Raw genomic sequence first — 18,203 nt, 5'->3', positions numbered from 1 at the left:
TTATCTCATCTTTGATAGTGACTGATGTTCTTTAAGTTAAAAAGAAACCCAGCCTCCTAAGTATTTGGAAAAACATATCCACTTAAAGGGGATCAGTTTGTGCTGTGATGCAGAGTGGCTAATAACCCATGTCATTGTTTTTAAATCCTGGAGCTGCAGCTTTTAATGGTAATGACAAGAAGAACTTGGTCCAGCACTGTACGGTGTCTCTGATGAACATGGGTTCATTTATGGGCTTGATATAGGAGATTCCTAAAGATAGATTTAAACAATGCCTGTGTTGAAATGATAATGGAGAATGACTCAATTGTGAAATTCTGAACAGTCAGCCTGGAAAGCAGATGGCCCTTATGAAATCCTTTAGCTTTTATGAAAACAGTATCTAAAAGTGCCCTGACTGGATAGAGAAGAGGTTAAGAGATATCCCTCATCTCTGTCAGCCCTACTGCAGGTAGCAAATAACACCAGTAATTGTATCTGTTTGACGTCAGTGAAATCAACTGATTTAACCAAAAAATGAAGACAATGAAAAAACTATTTGAAAGGAAAAGACTTGATGATATATCGAATCCAGACTGAAGTACATACCTTGGATAACCAGAAGTAAGGGCAGGTATTCTTTTTTTTTTTCTTTTTTCCTAGACTTTTCCAGACTAGCTAAGAGGTGGTATTAAGGCATTCCTGATTCCTGGGTGTGTTGCTATTTTGTGTTTTTAACTGTGAAGTGACCGCAGGAGGACTGGGGCTAAACCTGCCACCTTTCTCTTTCCAATCCTTCATATGCTGAGCTTTTGCAGTAGTTGTTGCTGGTAGGGTACCAGAACTGAAGGCTTTGACACAGGAAATGTGTATCCTTCAAATTTCCCTCGAAATGGGAATAAACATGAGGTGCTCCTGGCAGCAGCCAAAAATATCATCTTTGGCTCCTGTTGGAAGAGAGCATCGCACACAGCTTTTCAGAACTTGTAAATGGCTCTTTGCTTTTAGGGGCTTTAAGGTCTGTTGAGGAATGCTTGAAATGAGGCAGATGTGTGATGATCCACACTTTTTGTGCCTTCTGGATTCTAGGCATCTAACCTTGGCTCAGCTGGGAGGGTTCAGACTGCAATAATGGAAATTAATTCAGAACACAGTCCAGCAAGCTGTTGCCCTTCTAAAATAGGTCTTTCAGTTGTCCTTGGGGAGGCCTTTGGCTCTCCCAAGTCCATGGCTAAGACAGAGTTGTAGGAGGATTATTGTGACTGGTCGTAGTGCCAGATAGTCACATGCAGGACACGAGGCCTAATCATAATCGTTCTCACTGGCAAACACCCCTTTAGGTGATGCGAATGCGGTTTGATCTGCATGGGCAAGACCATTCTGTGGCTTATCTTGATGTGCTGTGAGAAAACGTGTTAAGTGAGATGGCAGGTTGGTTGGAAGTTCTCATTTACTTTGACCTTTTGTTGAAGCTGATCTGATTTGCTGAAGGAGGCCTGTATTTGGCCCTATCCAGCCTGGCCATGTATTCTTTACTCATCTCTTTCAAGTTTCTGAAAAATGAATGTTTCTATTTCTGATGTACTATCTTAATATGGCTTACTTGATCTGGTCACTAGTACTTTTCTTGGTGCATTTCTTTGGTTTGAAACCTAACTGCAGTATCTAAGTGTGATGTTTGCTTTCATGGAGTTACTGAATAGAGCAGCAGGCAACTAGTTAATACTAGTTTAATCTTTGTGTTTCTTTTACACTTGTTTTACATGAATAATAACTTTTTTCCCTGTACAAAATCAACAACTGTGCTTGGCAGCCTGCTTTTAACTGGGAGACGAGATATTCAAAATGCACATAAAATCAGCATTAGGAGTGCCACAAGGTTTTGTTCTTTAGGCAACTGAGCCCTAATTTGTCTCTGAATTTATACAAAAATAGCTTGTAATCCTTCTTCCCATATTGCACCAGTAATGGGAGTGTCCATTCTAGAGTTTCTAGCAGTACACAGAAACTCTTCTCTGTTTTCCTATAGTGGAACTGCAATGTTTGCAAACAGTCATCTTGCAGAAGTGTGTGCTCAGAGGGTTAAAAAACGCATGTTTGGAGACAGCGCTGTGTCTCTTGTCTCTGAATTGAGGAGTGCTGAAGAAATTTCTGGGTCCTCCTCTCTAATGGTGTCCATTGTGAGTTGGCTCTGCTCTCAGGATGATGAGAACTCTGGGAAAAGTTTGGTAAACAATATGAATGTGGTGGGTGTTGTGGGTAGGTGTGTTTGGGGTTTTTTGTGAGATTTTTGAGTGCTGTATTTTAGTCCTTGGGTGAGCTGGGTGTCTGTAGCTGAACTGCAGAAAGAATGCATTCAGATTGCCTTCATCACTAGCCTTTTCATGACAAAAGGATGAATTCTGATTCTGTACAGACACCTAGGTGTGTTGGTGAGCAGTCTGAGAGAAAAGAACCTGTTCAAGTGGAACTCAGACTGCCTTTAATAGTTTGAATGTGTTTAGATTAACTTTTCCATTTGGTGCTTAACTGCATGGTTCACTGTAGGCACCCCGGCAGTGCCTGCAGTTGATTCAGCCACAGGGAAAGCTGTGAAGTACTGGAAGCTCTAGGCATGTCAGAGGGAGGGAGGCGGGTGGGCAAAATGAAATATCTGCTGTGTAGGAGCTGAAGCAAAACTGAGGAGTCTGTGTAGAAGTTGAAGTTTCTAGTGTTTACAGCAGAGCCTTCACATTGTGAAGTGTTGAAGGACACTATTGGCCTCTACCTAGATGTATGACAACCCACAGCTCCAAGAAATGCATTTTCCAGTTGATTATAGATGCAGATAGATGTTTCTACTTTAGCTTTGTGTTCATGCTTTTGAAGTTCTGGTTGTTTTAAGCTTGAAAGATACTTCTGGGTGAGCTCCATGGCAAAGTCAGAGCACTACACCAGACCTCATAGCTCAGCATGAGATTGAGCTACTTGAGTCTGCAAACCCAATTAAATAATTAAGCAAGTTCATTGACTGGGGACAAACATTACTTACTGTGTAGAGGTGGGAATTTTTGTGAACTGCTGTTCAGGAGGCTGGCTTCCTTGAAAATTAACAACTAGATTACTATCACCCTCTATTAATACTAGGGCAGCACAGAATCACAGAAAGATAGGGATTGGAAGGGACCTCTGGAGATCATCCAGTCCAACCCCCCTGCCAGAGCAGGGTCACCCAGAGCAGGTTGCACAGGAACACGTCCAGGCGGGTTCTGAATGTCTCCAGAGACAGAGACTCCACCACCTCTCTGGGCAGCCTGTTCCAGTGCTCTGCCACCCTCAATGTAAAGCAGTTCCTCCTCATGTTTAGGTGGAACTTCCAATCCTCAAGTTTGTGCCTGTTACCTCTTGTCCTGTTGCTGGGCACCACTGAAAAGAGCCTGGCCCCATCCTCCTGACACCCACCCTTTAGGTATTTGTAAGCGTTGATAAGACCTCTCCTCAGTCTTCTCCAGACTAAAGAGACCCAAATCCTTCAGCCTTTCTTGATAAGAGAGGTGTTCCAGTCCCCTAATCATCTTGGTAGCCCTTTGCTGCACCCTCTCCAGCAGTTCCCTGTCCTTCTTGAACCAGGGAGCCCAGAACTGGACACAGTCCTCCAGCTGTGGCCTCACCAAGGCAGAGTAGAGGGGGAGGATGACCTCCCTCGACCTGCTGGCCACACTCTTCTTGATGCACCCCAGGATGCCACTGGCCTTCTTGGCCACAAGGGCACATTGCTGGCTCATGGTCATCCTGTTGTCTACCAGGACTCACAGGTATCTTTCTACCGAGCTGCTCTCCAGCAGCTCAGCCCCCAACCTGTACTGGTGCATGGGGTTATTCCTCCCCAGGGGCAGGACCCTACACTTGTCCTTGTTGAATTTCATAAGGTTCCTCTCTGCCTAAATCTCCAGCCTGTCCAGGTCTCTCTGTATGGCTGCACAGCCTTCTGGTGTGTCAGCCACCCCCTGCCCCCAGCTTTGTGTCATCAGCAAACTTGCTGAGGGCGCACTCTGTCCCCTCATCCAGGTCATTGATGAATATATTGAACAGGACCCAGTACTGACCCCTGGGGAACAGCAGCTGTTATGGACCTCCAACTAGACTCTGTGCGCCTAATCACGACTCTCTTTCAGCCAGTAAAGCTCTGTCTTTCAGCAGCTAAAGACTCCACTGGTGTAGGCACTACGTGTGCAATGAATGACAAGACAACATTTGTGCAATGGAAAGTAGTTTATATGTGGGTCAGGAAAGCAATTTGCCCAAGGCTGCACAGAAATTCAGTGGCAGTCTCTTGCGTTACCCAGAGGGTGGTCTTGGTTTTGAGGAACCAAAGAAGAATTTCAAGGGGATGGGACTGGATAGAAAGGTACATCTTTCTTTGGGTCTTGCCCAGTTCTTGAGATTGAATATTGGACACTCCAATACCAGGCATGGGAATGACAGGCTTGTTTTATTTCTTCATTCTCGTCTCTTCCTCTGTTTTTTGACATGGCATGCACGTGCTCTTTGGGAATGCATATTACTCCATCCATGCAGCAGGTACGGACTTATTCAAATCTAGTCATGTATTTCCAGTAGCCAAGTTTTTCAACATATAATTTTAATGATTTGTTATTGCAGTGTGTGCCTTTTATTTATTTATTTATTTTTAAACTGAGCTAAGTGGAGAGCAGATTTTTTTTCAGATCCTGTCAAAACTTGGGCAAGGAGGCTTCATTTTTAAGGGACCAAATGTATTTTCTAGAGTAAATGTACTGTACATTCACTTAGTGACATCTTTCTTCTGGCAAGGAGATGAAGGGGATAATTTGTTATCAAGTGCCATGTAACTTAGGAGCAATCAGTGATCAGGAATGATGGGTTGGTTATAAATGACTCTGCTTGAGGACTTGTTGATGTTTAAGATTGCATTCCCACAGGCAGGGCGTTTCTGCCCCCGCTGGGTTTCTCACCTATGCAAACCTCAGCATCCCTTCTCTACGAGAACTGGAAAATACTGGTTCTTTCTGTTATCACACTTCTGGAAACTTAAAGCTTGAAAAAAGCATGCTAATCAGGGCTGAAATAGGTTGGATACAGATTCAACCTACTGTGGGCTACACTCCTACCTGGGAGACAGCCACATATGTTAACAAGCAATAATAAAACCTCTTCTCTTAGAAGACTTATGGATAAAATAATGATTGATATTCTGCATCTGCTTTGTACTAAATAATTCAAGCACCTTATGATGAAACCGTGTTGAAATATCTTGATTCTTCCATGTGGTCATGTCCTATCAATAACAATAACCTAGGACTGATGGTGCTGGATAGATGAAGGCATGCTTCTATTTTGGAGTTCTCTGTTAGCTGTAATTATCACTGTTGGCGATTACCCTGTGGTAAAGCCTCAGGAAGTCTTGTGTAGGATTTCTTGTGATGATAATTATGCTTCCCCCGGACAGGCTTGTCTTCTGCTTGGCAATGGTATTGGGCGGTGAGTTTCTATATATGAAATACCCTCCATTCAGTCTTAATATATCTAAAACCGAATCAAGGGTGAAATGACCTAAAAAATCATTCTTAGCTAGACGTTATTCAGTGGCGTAAAATGAACTGGACTCTTGTTCCATTGCCTGATGACATGAGCAAGCATTGAAAATACTAACTTGGCTCTTTTTATATCCCGTAGTGGAAATGAGATCTGCTCCATGTGGATATGGATCTGCTTGCAGTCCATACGATACTAAGAGCTCCTGCAGCAGGATATCTCATGTTTAGGCACAGCCTGATACAAAGCATGAGCACATAAATGGATTAGCAACAGAAACAGACCTATGAGGACTCTTGTGTCCAGTCCTTCAAATCCAGTTCTCTAAGCCTTGCTACCAGTGCTAGTCACTAGCAAGTTGTGCACTTTGGAGCCCATATGTTGAACTTGATCACTATTTGCTCATCCCTTGTGACGAATTCTCACAGAAATAGTCTCCCATCTACTTCATGTAGTAGGAGCAGGCCCAAGTCCACAGTAAGCTTTCCTTAAGTATAGCCTCTCGGATACTATGGCTCTGTTCCCCATTCTGCTCCTTGGGACAGATCAGACAGCTGCTTCAGGTCTCAGTTGTCCCTGCTATGGTGTCGATGGGATCTTACCTTTGTGGTGCTTTCAGACAAATTAGCCTCTAAATGCTCTGCATTATGATAATGAGTAAAAGTGCATTATAGTGTTTCTTGCCTATCTTTGTTATTATAATTGTGGTGGTTGGGAGCCCAGATTGAAATTCTGATTTTAATGATGTGCTGCTTAACTTTTGACATTAACATTTTTCAGTCAAAAAGGGAAATGTGTCCAAATATGGCCTACAACTAGCATCTAAAATTTAAGCCATGATTTGCCTTTCCCTTTTGAGGTGTTCACATAGCACCTGCAGTCTGATTTTTTTTTATTTTTATTTTCTACTCCAATCAGTATAAATCAAGCCTTGTAAATCAAGCTATAACTACAAACCTTTTATCTGTGAAGTTTATTTACAGTGGAAAGAAGAGGCTTCAGGAGGTGAAACTGCTGTCACTTGAGCCGTATTCACCGGCCTGGAGCAGCAGACAGAGAATATCCTGGTCATGAGGCAGCCTTGCTCTTGGAATTGATTTAGAAATAGACTTCCAGGGTGTGAACCTACTGTTGGAGTACACTGCCACATGCTTGAGCTGCACTGAAAGATGACCTAGTGGTGATGGTCATCTTGGGACATTGGCATTTGCCCTTGCTTTGGCATGGATTTCTTATGACTGTGCAGGTGCATTGCTTGGGCTTTGTATGGGGAAACTGTCAGTGAGTGATGTGTGAGTGCCAAGGAGTGGGCAACTCTTTGTTAATTCTTCTGCAGAAAAGCTACAGCATATGAAAGCCTTTGCTTTTTATGTCACCTGCCATTCCACAAAGGCTTTTAAAGGTAAACATGCTATTATGTTTCTGTATCTGCCTGATCCTAACAGTTTTTCCATGCGGACAAGTCCTTTTTTCTAGCTCATTATCCCTGTATAAAAGAGGACTGGTGGCACTTGGTTGTTTCACAGGAGTGTCACAAGGACAGATACACAAAAAGCAGTTGCCCATGGGGGTGGGAGTGTATACCTTCCCAGTACAGCAAGATGAGAGTGGATTTGGACAGGGGGTGTTGCTCAGCCTCTCAGGATCCTGTTATAAGTCTTGATGAAGAGTTGGGCTCCAGCTCTCTGTAGTGTTTCTGCTGTTGAGATGGGAACTTGTAAAGTTTGTGACTGGGAAATGGTCGTCTTCCGGTCTTTTAACAGCCCCTGCTCCCAGACTGTCCTGCCTTTTGGACTGCAGTGAAACTGGGAGCACTGTGGCTCCTGCTCTGAGGAGGGACCAATTGCTAAATTCTGAGTGGAGTAATGCAAGTTTGGACTGGACTTGGGGTAGGGATGTTTTCCAGCAGTTCATCTGTCTCTGAAGGATGACAAGGCAGAGTCTTCCAGATTACTGAATCTAGTTTGCCACTGAAAGCTGTTAATATTTTGTTGAAATACTTGGATTATATGTTTCATCTCTAAATAAAGAATGTGTGTAAGTTGTTGATATTTTGGAAAATTTCATTGGTTTTAAAAACCTAGATCAAATGAGTTATGAATTCTTCAAAATAGGGAGAAACTGTTGTGGACAATTTTTCAACACTTGACAGCTTCCCAGCCAATTTACTTGCTCTCAGCAGAATAAATGGAGCTAGCCTGTCTCTAGCGTGACTGCTGGCTATTTCACACAGATGCCCTGACCGCTGTCTAAATTGAGCCCACAGAGAAATCGTTGCAATGTGGAAGAAGCGACTGAAGGTGCAGGGACATAATTAAATTGCAAACATGGGGGTTGTGAAGCCCTGATTTAATCTCAGACAGGTAAGTGAACTGTGTTTAGAGAACTATCTACACACAGAAGCCTATGGGGCTGGATAAGATCCAACAAGGGTACTGAGGGAGCTGGCAGATGTGCTCACCAAGGCACTTCCCGTCATTTATCAGCAGGCCTGGCTAACCAAGGAGGTCCCATTTGACTAGAAGTTAGCAAATGTAACACCCATCTACAAGAAGGGCTGGAAGGAGGATCCAGGGAACTACAGGCTTCTCAGTCTGACCTTGGTGCCAGGAAATGTTATGGGGAGCAGATAATCTTGAGTGCCATCATGCAGTACATACAGGACAACCAGGCAATCAAGCCCAGACAGCATAGTTTTATGAAAGGCAGGTCCTGCTCGACTAACCTGATTGCCTTCTCTGACAAGGTGACCTGCTTAGTGGATGAGGAAAAGGCTGTGGGTGTTGTCTACCTAGACTTTAGTAAAGCCTTTGACGCAGTTTCCCACAGCGTTCTCCTGGAGAAATTGGCTGCTCGTGGCTTGGATGAGTTTACGCTTTGCTGGGTAAAAAACTGGCTGGATGTCCAGGCCCAAAGGGTCGTTGTGAATGGAGTTAAAAAATTTCTTCACCAAAGGGATTGTCAAGCATTGGAAGGAACAGTCTACCCAGGCAAGTGGTGGGGACATCGTCCCTGGAGATATTTAAAAGATGTGTAGCTGTGGTGCTTAGGGACATGATTTAGCGGTGGTTTTGGCAGTGCTAGGTTAATGGTTGGACTCAATGATATTAAAGGTCTTTTCCAACCTAAATGATTCTATGAATTGATTTCCATATTAGTGAGCACATGTTTCCTGAGATCCTCTTTCATGCATTGCGTGGACATACGGTAGACGTAAGAAATGGTGAGTTGAACTTCTGCCTGGATAGCTCTGGATCCTGTCTGACTGAGACTGGAGCTTACAAGTAGTAAGAAGTGGTCAGCTAAGAGTGACATCATTAGTTACAGGACTCCTTGCTGAAAGTGGCCTCCAGCCACACCATTGATTTTTGACGTGATTTTTTCTCGTCCTCTTTGGAGTGTTCTGGTTTTGCTTTTTTGTCTTTGCAAAGTGATGAGTGGTACAAAACAACTACCTGAGGATGCAGAGGGGATCTGAGCCTGAAGGCATTCAGCCATTTGGATTCTGTTTGGACACATGTGATCCCTTGGAATCTCAGGCAGCTTCAAAATTGTTTGGGATATAGAGTGGGAACAATCTCTTTGGTGTATTAGAATACATAATAAAGGCAACAAGGTGATACCACTGTAGGAAACGCAGTCATTAATATTGTGGGATGTGTTAATATGAGTGAATTATATTAGGCAGGAGTGTAGTTACTCCACTCTATTTGACAAAAATGAGAACCTAGTTGGATTACTGGTTTAAGCATTCCTGTGAGCACTGCAGGTAGGTATGGATTCATCTTAGAGTCCCATGGTGACTTCTTATCATTTTTCCAAGAATGATAAGCTGTAGATGTTACTGAATGTTACCTTTAAGAAAAGAAACTGCTTGTTCAATCTAAAAATGAGATCTCTTCCAGTGCATAAAGTACTCACAAGAGAAGGGCAATGAACAATCGTCTTTTGCTTCTCTTTGAGGTTAAGCCAAGAAGTAATTAATCTAATTGGAAGCAATAGAGATCTTAGCTTGATACTAGGAAAAGCTGCTTAACTTTAAACAGTGAAAGTATGTTGCTCACATAGCAGCGGAACTCTGGCAGAAGAGTTAAGTACACTACAAACAAACAAGGACAGAGCCCACCGTATTTTATCATGTCTCTAGGTTGGTCAGACCCTGCACTTCTCTGTTTGGTTGGTTGGGGTGGTTTTTTTTGTTTTGTTTTGTTGTTTGTTTGTTATGTGTGTTTTTTTCTTTTTTTAAAAGGGCATACTAAGTGAAGACTTCTGGTCATTATCACTTTGTTTTGCTAGAAGGACGGAACAGTGCACTGAGAGAAAGCAAGCCTCCTAAGAAGGAATGCTTAGATCCACTGAGTGACAAAGCCTTTAAATGTGAATCTTAAAATCAAACTTCCACACTGCTCATTGAGTTTCTTTCCATTCTGCTTTAATTTAGCAGATTTCAGTTGCTCTGGGTTGCACACAATCCAAGCAGTCCCCTCTATATCTCTTATAAAATCATTTTGCTTTTCATCATTTCTAGGGCTTACATGAAATTGTACTGCATGCCACAGTCAAGCTTTCTCTCCAGTTGATCTTCTGGTGTTTCATCATCCTCACTCAGCAGAGCATTCTCAGGCACCCTTAGGGAAGAAACATTCCCTCCTTTTCTAAAAAGTTAAATTAGATGCAGGGGACAAAACCTGTTTATTATATTCAAATATGCAAGAAAATGTGAGCAAGCAAATTAAATACTTCTACTGTTTGCCATGTAGGAGGTGGGACCAGTGACTTGCTGAGTTCCCTTCCAGCTCTGTGATTCCCCTTATGGATGAGATGTGAGTTGGAGAGTTATATATCCTGTTTGGATGCGTAGGCAATCCCGCTAGTCACTTGTACTGTGTTCATCAAAATGACCCTAGCTCAGAAAACAGCAGTATACTGCATCATACAGCTTATAGAATGGCTGATAGATGTGTGAAGTTGCACAGTCCATAGTTCTGGACAAATGGAGTGCTTACTTTAAAGACAAAGTACGGGGCTCGTGAACCTCTGCCTGTACAGTGTAAATAGGATGCAGTTTCTAGTCTCTGTGAGACACCAGCTCAAAATTTCACTGTGGTGTCAATGGAAAAATGGAGTACCTCATGAGTGCCTGCATTCTAGCATTAGAGTTCTGCAAGGGTGAAAAAACAGCATTTCATGCTTCCTTTTTAATTTTGACAGATGCAAAAAAACCCAGTCAGACCTTCTGATGTGGTTTTCTCCGGTATGGGTTGAAGGGAGTAGCTAACATTTACACCTTGTGATGGAAGCCTAGGTTCCTGACAAGTCAATTTCAAATAATAATAGTTTTCTAATAAAAAGATCATAAACTACTCCTCTGGGTAGTCAGGTCACTTGCAAGTACTCATGCTCCAATCTATCTTTCTGGTGCTAACCCATCCTCTATGTGCTTACCCATTGCTTGACTTCAATTTTTCTATGCAAAGAAAAGGCACAATCATTGTCCTCTTGAGTGGGTCTGAGCCCACGTGTACACCATCTTGTTTGTGCAGAGACACAGCTCTGTAACAAGATTCAGTGGGAGCTTCCACAGAGTGATTTCAGAGGAGACTTTTCAAAATGCTCCTGTAGAAAAGCTTTGTCCACTTTCTGGAAGTGACTCCCAGCCCTTTCCTCCCTTCCAATCCAAAAGCCTTAACCAAGTCTATCAAAATAGTGTTTATCCCAAAATGATAATGCCTAGGGTCATATTGTATTCACTAGCTACTTTGCACTACTGAAAGTGTATATGGGAAGGGTTGGTGGAGAGAAAGATCATCAGTGATCGCTAGGAATTGTACAGTGTGTTCCACAATTGAAGACGGTTTCTTTTTTCCCAGTGTACCATTTTGTTCTTGAATAAATGATGTAATTACTGGAAGAACCATGGGAGAAGGGGGTGGTGTGGGGAGTGTGCACGTGCACAATTCTGGTCTCTTGATCAAGGAAGGTGGACTCCAGAAAAGGGGCAAGGAGGTTAGAGGGAAAGCCGGTCTCATTTGAGGGAACTAGGAAAGGTGACTTTCTAACCAACAATATTGTGAACTGGGGACAAAATAGGCTTGTCTCAAAATAGGTGGAGTTTAATGTTAGGGAAAGAAATGAACTACTTGCGTCCTATAACAGCACCTGATAGCTGGGGTAAAGGCCATGACTGACTGCAGATTTAGCTTAGGTTTTGGTATAGCAGAGGGAGGGGAGTGAGCTTCTGGAACAGCTTCCCAGTAAGTGTGTGTGTGTGGATGGAGACAACAGGATTGCTAAACTGCTTTTAAATGGAGCTAAATAACTTAATAGTAGTGTATTGTATGCCATTGTATTTACAGTGGTAGAAGACTGGATTTGATGAGCCAGGAGACATGGTCCATGCAAACACTATTCTATCTCCACACTACCATATAAACAGTAACTGATTTAATTCTTAGATCTCTTCAGGAGGCAGGAACATCTTAAGTGCATTTTGCAAGAACGTTTGCACCCCATGCTGTGGTTTAGGGCCTGATACCATTGAAGCTCTGCTGCAATTAACATAAATCATACAGTGTGTTAACGTTAGCCGGCAGAATTATAATTCATAATGCATCTCTAGACTTGTTTGTTCAGCTGATTTGGACAGTTCTTAAGCAAATTGTTTGCCGTAGTTAGTTGAGTTAAATAACAAACTCTATCTCTTGCTGAGTTGCAGAAGGCTGGGTTTGTCCAGCATGATGGATTTGGTTGTGAGGTTAGCTCCTGCAGAAGTGCTGACTTGCCAGATTGCCTCATGCCCAGCAATTGCACTGCTGTTATTGAGGTGGAAGCAGCAGGGAAATGTATGGTTTTTCAGGGCCTGGAAAGAAAGGTTTTCAGTCCTCAAGATGATGTCTGCTCTGTATGACTGATTAGACGCTCACCGGAGGAGGGATTGAGAGGCAGGCAAGTTCTCTGCAAGACCTGGTTGGGCGTTTTCTTTCTCATCAGCTTAACAAGTAGTTGAATTACTTTATTTCAGTTGTCACTGCTTCAAGAGGATAGGCTGAGCTAGTTTATCTAAATTGATTGTTAAAAGTAAACAAAACAAATGCCTAAGTATTTTGGTTTGGTAAAACCAGAAACATTTCCTTTCCCCCCTCTTTCTTCCGTTCTGCTTACCTGACCCTCAATGGACATTGTGTTTGTTGTAAGAATACTTGGGGCTACCATTACTGTGAACTAGTCTGTCATATTGATTTGTGAAACTATATTGAAGCACTGTTTTCCACCTCATTTTTTTCCATGGGAATGGATGTTTGTGCATGTAAAGTATTCAAACACTTACTTTTTCAGCACTGGTAAGAATCAGTTCAGGTTTCAGCAAGGTGACTTTGAAGTTGGCTGTGTACAGTTCTCTCTTTGGAATTCACGCAGCCACGTTACGTATTCTGAAACCAGCTAGATTTGTCAGAGAAAGAAGATGTGGGGTTTTAGCTCTGCAGTAGGTTAGAAGGAAGAACCTAGTCAGGAAGACATGGTTGTACTCTACTGTCAGTTATTCCAGTGTGAGCCTGCAACGACTCTTAATTTCACTGTGCCATCTAATTCCATGAAATGTCTTGTGAAATTCAGCAGTGATCTCTACTTCTTGAAGCTGGTGTTTCTGCTAATGACAGTTGTGCAGAATCGTCAGCACTTCCGGTGGATGGAGATAAAGGCATTGTGTTTTCCTTAACAGCCATACATTGGCAGGTCACTGTTGTATGGCACCATGACAAGTGCTTTCTCTGTTGGCAGGTTTTTATACGGCAGGCCATTTAGTGCCCTCTGTCTCATCTGATGATGATCTGTAAGGAAGGCCTGTTAAAAACCTTGTGGCAACAGGATGGACGAGAACCTGTTAAATCACCAGTGTCAATAGGTCAGAGATTGTGTTTCGTGGCAATGAACACCGTAGTGCTGTGATTGTTTCCATTTAACATGACTTGCCACTGCCCGATTTATAAACCTGACTGGTGAACTGGGAATTGGGATGACTTTTTGGACAGATTAACATCCCAAAGACTAAACAGCAACTACCTGAGTTATCTGTCACTTCTCATGAGCACAAAATCCATCACAAAAAGAGCAAGCAATTTCTGATGCTTTTTTAATGAACTGTCTCAGAGAGGCAGTGAGAGAAAAAAATGTTTGTTCCTGAGTTACATAGTAAAAAGTTGGCTATAGAAAGCTCTGGATTTCTTTTGTGTGCTTCATAGTATGAAATATCACCGGGATTGCACTCTGAGCCTCTCTAGCTAATACTACAGCTTCTTAAACACAAACATTGAATTTGGAAGCAGTTTTATTGCAAACACTCAGAGAGGAAAGAAGATAAACACGAGGAAATTGTTTCAGTATTTTGACAATCAAGTTTGAGAGCTTTTACATGTTGACTCTTCACAGTTCAGGATGTCAGAATACTGGGAGTGAAGGGTAGTGACTGGAAGAAGCAAACAAAATAGGAACCTAATCCCTCAGCAAAATAATAATTAAAAATATGAGGATTTTTTTCAAGGTGCTGAAACAAGAATATAAGATTTTAGTGTGTGGTCAGGGTGCACATGGGGCTTCATTAGGGCTTTTATGACTGCTGCTATTAACAAACCAATGATGTGTCCACTAAAACTCAACATCAGCTGCTGAATATCAACATGGGAGCTATAAAAGCATAATGCTAATTTCTCTACATCTGTCTTTTCTTCTTTGCATATAATCAGTAATTGCAATCTCTGGTTTTGGGTGGGTTTTTTTGAGTGGTGACCTTCAGTTAGGTTAAGGTCAACTCGTTCACACGATTGGCAAAGTGCATTGAAGTTTGACAAGTTACGGATCCTGAGAATTTCAGTGATAACATCACCAAAGAAAATATTGGAGCAATAACAATCCTCACTAGTTTTTCCATCTTTGATGCCAGTTTCCTTTCTTTCTCCCGGAGGACACTTTCACTGCTCTCCCTCTGCACCCCATTTATAGAATAAGAAAATTGTATTTTACTTGTTGCACAGTGTTCTGGTTGAGTTCCACATATCAGTGTGTGATACCAAGTTATTCTGGTGGTATAGCAAGAGAGATTTTGCGGGGGACACCACCACCCCAAAACAAAGAAGTTATAACTGGGGCAAAATTCTTGAAAGATCTTAGTTCCTATGCATGCACCAAGTGTGAGCAAGCATCTTTTCAGAGTGGGTTGAGTTGCTAAAAAGCACCTGTTATATCTCTAGCATGAACTCTTTTGCATGTCTCTATGGTCATCTCTTCAATGATATGTACATACATAGTGCTGATTTGTGTTTCTGTGTTGTTTTGTTTTCTTCTCTGGTAGAAGATTTTCTTGGTTCTTTCAATAGTTTGGGGGTGTACCTACATGTTCTTTTATGTCTTACCTTGCTGTCTGCGGAATTGAACTCAGTACAGCAGAAAAATGGTTGACAGATGCTGAGTACTTCCTTAGTAGCTGCTTAGCCCTGACAACAATGAGCTATGACTTCCTGAAACAGGGATACCTGTTGTATTGAGATGCTTAATGGTATACCTTGGTCCTTGGGGATGATGAATTTTAGTAAGAAAGGTGTTCTTGTATTCTCCTCTTTTGAAGATTCTTGATATATTAGTAGAAACAAGAACTTATACTAAATGTGCAACTTTTAGATGCCTAGAAACAGGAGAAGGCAAAAGCTATCTTTCTGAGCTGTGTAATTCATTCTTACATGTGTGATTTTCATATGCACTTTGCCCAATGCTAATGGTGAACTTACAGCGAATCTGAATGTCTCATCTGTGGCTCTTAAACACGTGCATGCATGCACATGTGTACACACACATACCCACTCTTGTTTGTCAGCCTCTCTGGTCTTAAAGCTCTGCGTAACAGAGGCTCACACTTGAATTGGCAGGGTTTAGGTTTGGGCCTGAGAGCAGACAGTGGTTACTCAGAGCTGGCTGCACTATGTGAAACTGTGGGTCAGTTGAGGAAAACTGCTGAAACCCAGCTTGCAGCAATAGTTTACAGAATTGCTGCTGCCCACCTCAGTTGTTTTCCTTTTTGAATAGTCGGGTGTTTGCTCTTGCAAAGTAAAAAGGGAACACTAAGCGCCTTTGGAAAATACCTTGGCCTGAATGCTGTATTGGAGCATATGAGAGCAAGAGGGAGAATTGTAATTGAATGCTTTGTCCCACTGCCAAATCCAGATCAGTTCTTTAAAGCAGTCTTCTTTTCAGCACTTGGCATTAAGGAAGAAATTAGAAATCAAGTCAGTAGCTTTTTTTCCTGTTAAATTTCAAAGAATGGGGACCCCTATGCAGAAAAACATAACTTTTTTTTTTTCTTCATGTTGTAGAACTGGCATTTAAAGTGAGCTCTGTGCCTTTGTAAGAGCTCAGAACTATTTGTATGACAGTCATCTTTATAACAAGATTTCCTCTTCCATTTGTCTCTGTCTGGGAAGGGGGGTCTGCACATGATACTGATCATGAAATGAAGATTGTGAATGTACTGCTTGGAATGCTGCTGCTGTTGTAAGTAGTGATGAAACCAGGCATCAAGGCACTTCAGTGTGATGTCAACAGTTTCAATTAGTCATGCTGCTAAGTTATTTGCTAGAAGATGCTGTTCAGTGGCCTTTGTGGAAGTGAGACGCCTTGGGCTATTTCCTTGTAGGTGGGGGAGTCATGCTCAATACGAAGTGCTGTGGTGTAGGGAGCTTGTATTTCAGGGTTTGACAATTGAGATAAATAAGTTTAAATGAAAGGTGTGCTCCGGAGCACAAGTCGTTTTTTCATCAGTCCTTCCAGCCAAAGGGAAGGGGTTGATAGGGCCAATAGAATCTGGCAAATAAACAAATGGCTACAGGACTGGTTCCACAGCCGGGGGTTTGGCTGCTTAACCATGGGACTCGCTTTGAGAAACTTGGTCTACTGGGACCAGATGGGATCCACTTGTGAGAAAAGGGGAAGAGCATCTTTGGTCAGAGGCTTGCCAAGCTCATGAATAGGGCTTTAAACTAGAGTTGCTGGACGAGGGAAACCTTAATCCATCCCATTCCTACCAGTAAAATGCCAATGCCAGTAGTAGATGCCCAGAGCCTGGAGAAGGATAACAGGTCAGCAGAAGAGCACCTGGAGTGCAGCACAAAGACATTCCAGCCACTAAGTCAGCTTCATCAGGGGCTCAACTTAAATGGCTCTATGCAAACGCAAGTAGCATGGGAACCAAGAGGAGTTAAAGACATGTGAACGCCTGCAGGGCTGTGATCTTACTGACATCACAGAGATGTGGTGGGATGGCTTCTGTGACTGGAGTGTTGGAATGGAAGGATGCAGTCTCTTTAGGAAGGACAGGCAGGGGAGATGAGGAGAGGGTGTCATCCTCTGTGTCAATGACCATCTGGAGCTCTGCCTGGGGATGGATAAGGAGCTGACCGAGAGCTTATGGGTCAGCATTAAAGGGAGGGCAGGGATAAGTGACATTACAGTGGGGGTCTGCCCCCACTGTATAGATGATCTATAGACAGACCACAGTCCCTGGTTGTCATGGGGGACTTCAACCACCCCGATATCTGGTGGAGAGGCAACACAGCAGGGCATAAGCAATTCAAGAGGTTCCTGGAATGCACAGATAACTTCCTTCTCCAAGTGGTAGAGGAGCCAATGAAAATAAGGGCAATGCTGGACCTTGTTCTCACCAACAAGGAGGGGCTGGTGGGGAATGCTCAAGCATAGCCTTGGCTGCAGTGACCGTGAGATGGTGGAGTTCGAGATCCTTAGAGTGGTGAGGAGGGTGCACAGCAAGCTCAGTAGCCTGGACTTCAGGAGAGCAGACTTTGGCCTCTTCAGGGATCTGCTTGGCAGAATACTGTGGGATAAAGCCCTGAAGGGAACAAGGGCCCAAGAAAGCTGGTTAATATTCAAGGATCACCTCCTCCAAGCTCACGAGCAATGCATCCCAACAAAGAGGAAGTTGGGCAAAAACACCAGTAGACCTACATGGATGAACAAGTTGCTCCTGGAGAAACTCAAACTCAAAAAGAAAGCCTACAGGAGGTGGAATCAAGGACAGGTAGACTGGGAAGAATACAGAGAAATTGTCTGAGCAGCCAGGGATCAGGTTAGGAAAGCTAAAGCCCTGACAGAATTAAATCTGGCCAGGGGCATCAAGGGCAACAAGAAAAGCTTTCTATAGGTATGTCAGTGGTAAAAGGAAGATCCCCCCCAACATAAGGAGGACATGGACCTGTTGGAGCAAGTCCAGAGGAGAGCCACAAAGATCATCAGAGGGCTAGAGCACCTTTCCCATGAAGACGCGCTGAGAGAGTTGGAGTTGTTCAGCCTGGAGAAGGGAAGGCTCCCAAGAGACCTTATAGAGGCCTTTCAGTATATAAAGGGAGCCTACAGGAAAGATGGGGAGGGACTCTTTATCAGGGAGTGTAGCGATAGGACAAGGGGTAATGATTTTAAACTGAAGGAGGGTAGATTGAGATTAAGTATTTGGAAGAAATTCTTTACTGTGAGGGTGGTGAGGCATGGGAACAGGTTGCTCAGAGAAGTTGTGGATGCCCAATCGCTGGAAGTGTTGAAGGCCAGGCTGGATGGGGCGTTGAGCAGCCTGGTCTAGTGGGAGGTGTCCCTTCCCATGGCAGTGGGGTTGGAAT

This window comes from Rissa tridactyla, chromosome 5 (assembly GCF_028500815.1).
Source record: "Rissa tridactyla isolate bRisTri1 chromosome 5, bRisTri1.patW.cur.20221130, whole genome shotgun sequence".
In the NCBI taxonomy this organism is placed as follows: Eukaryota; Metazoa; Chordata; class Aves; order Charadriiformes; family Laridae; genus Rissa; species Rissa tridactyla.
This window is presented reverse-complemented; position numbering follows the sequence as displayed.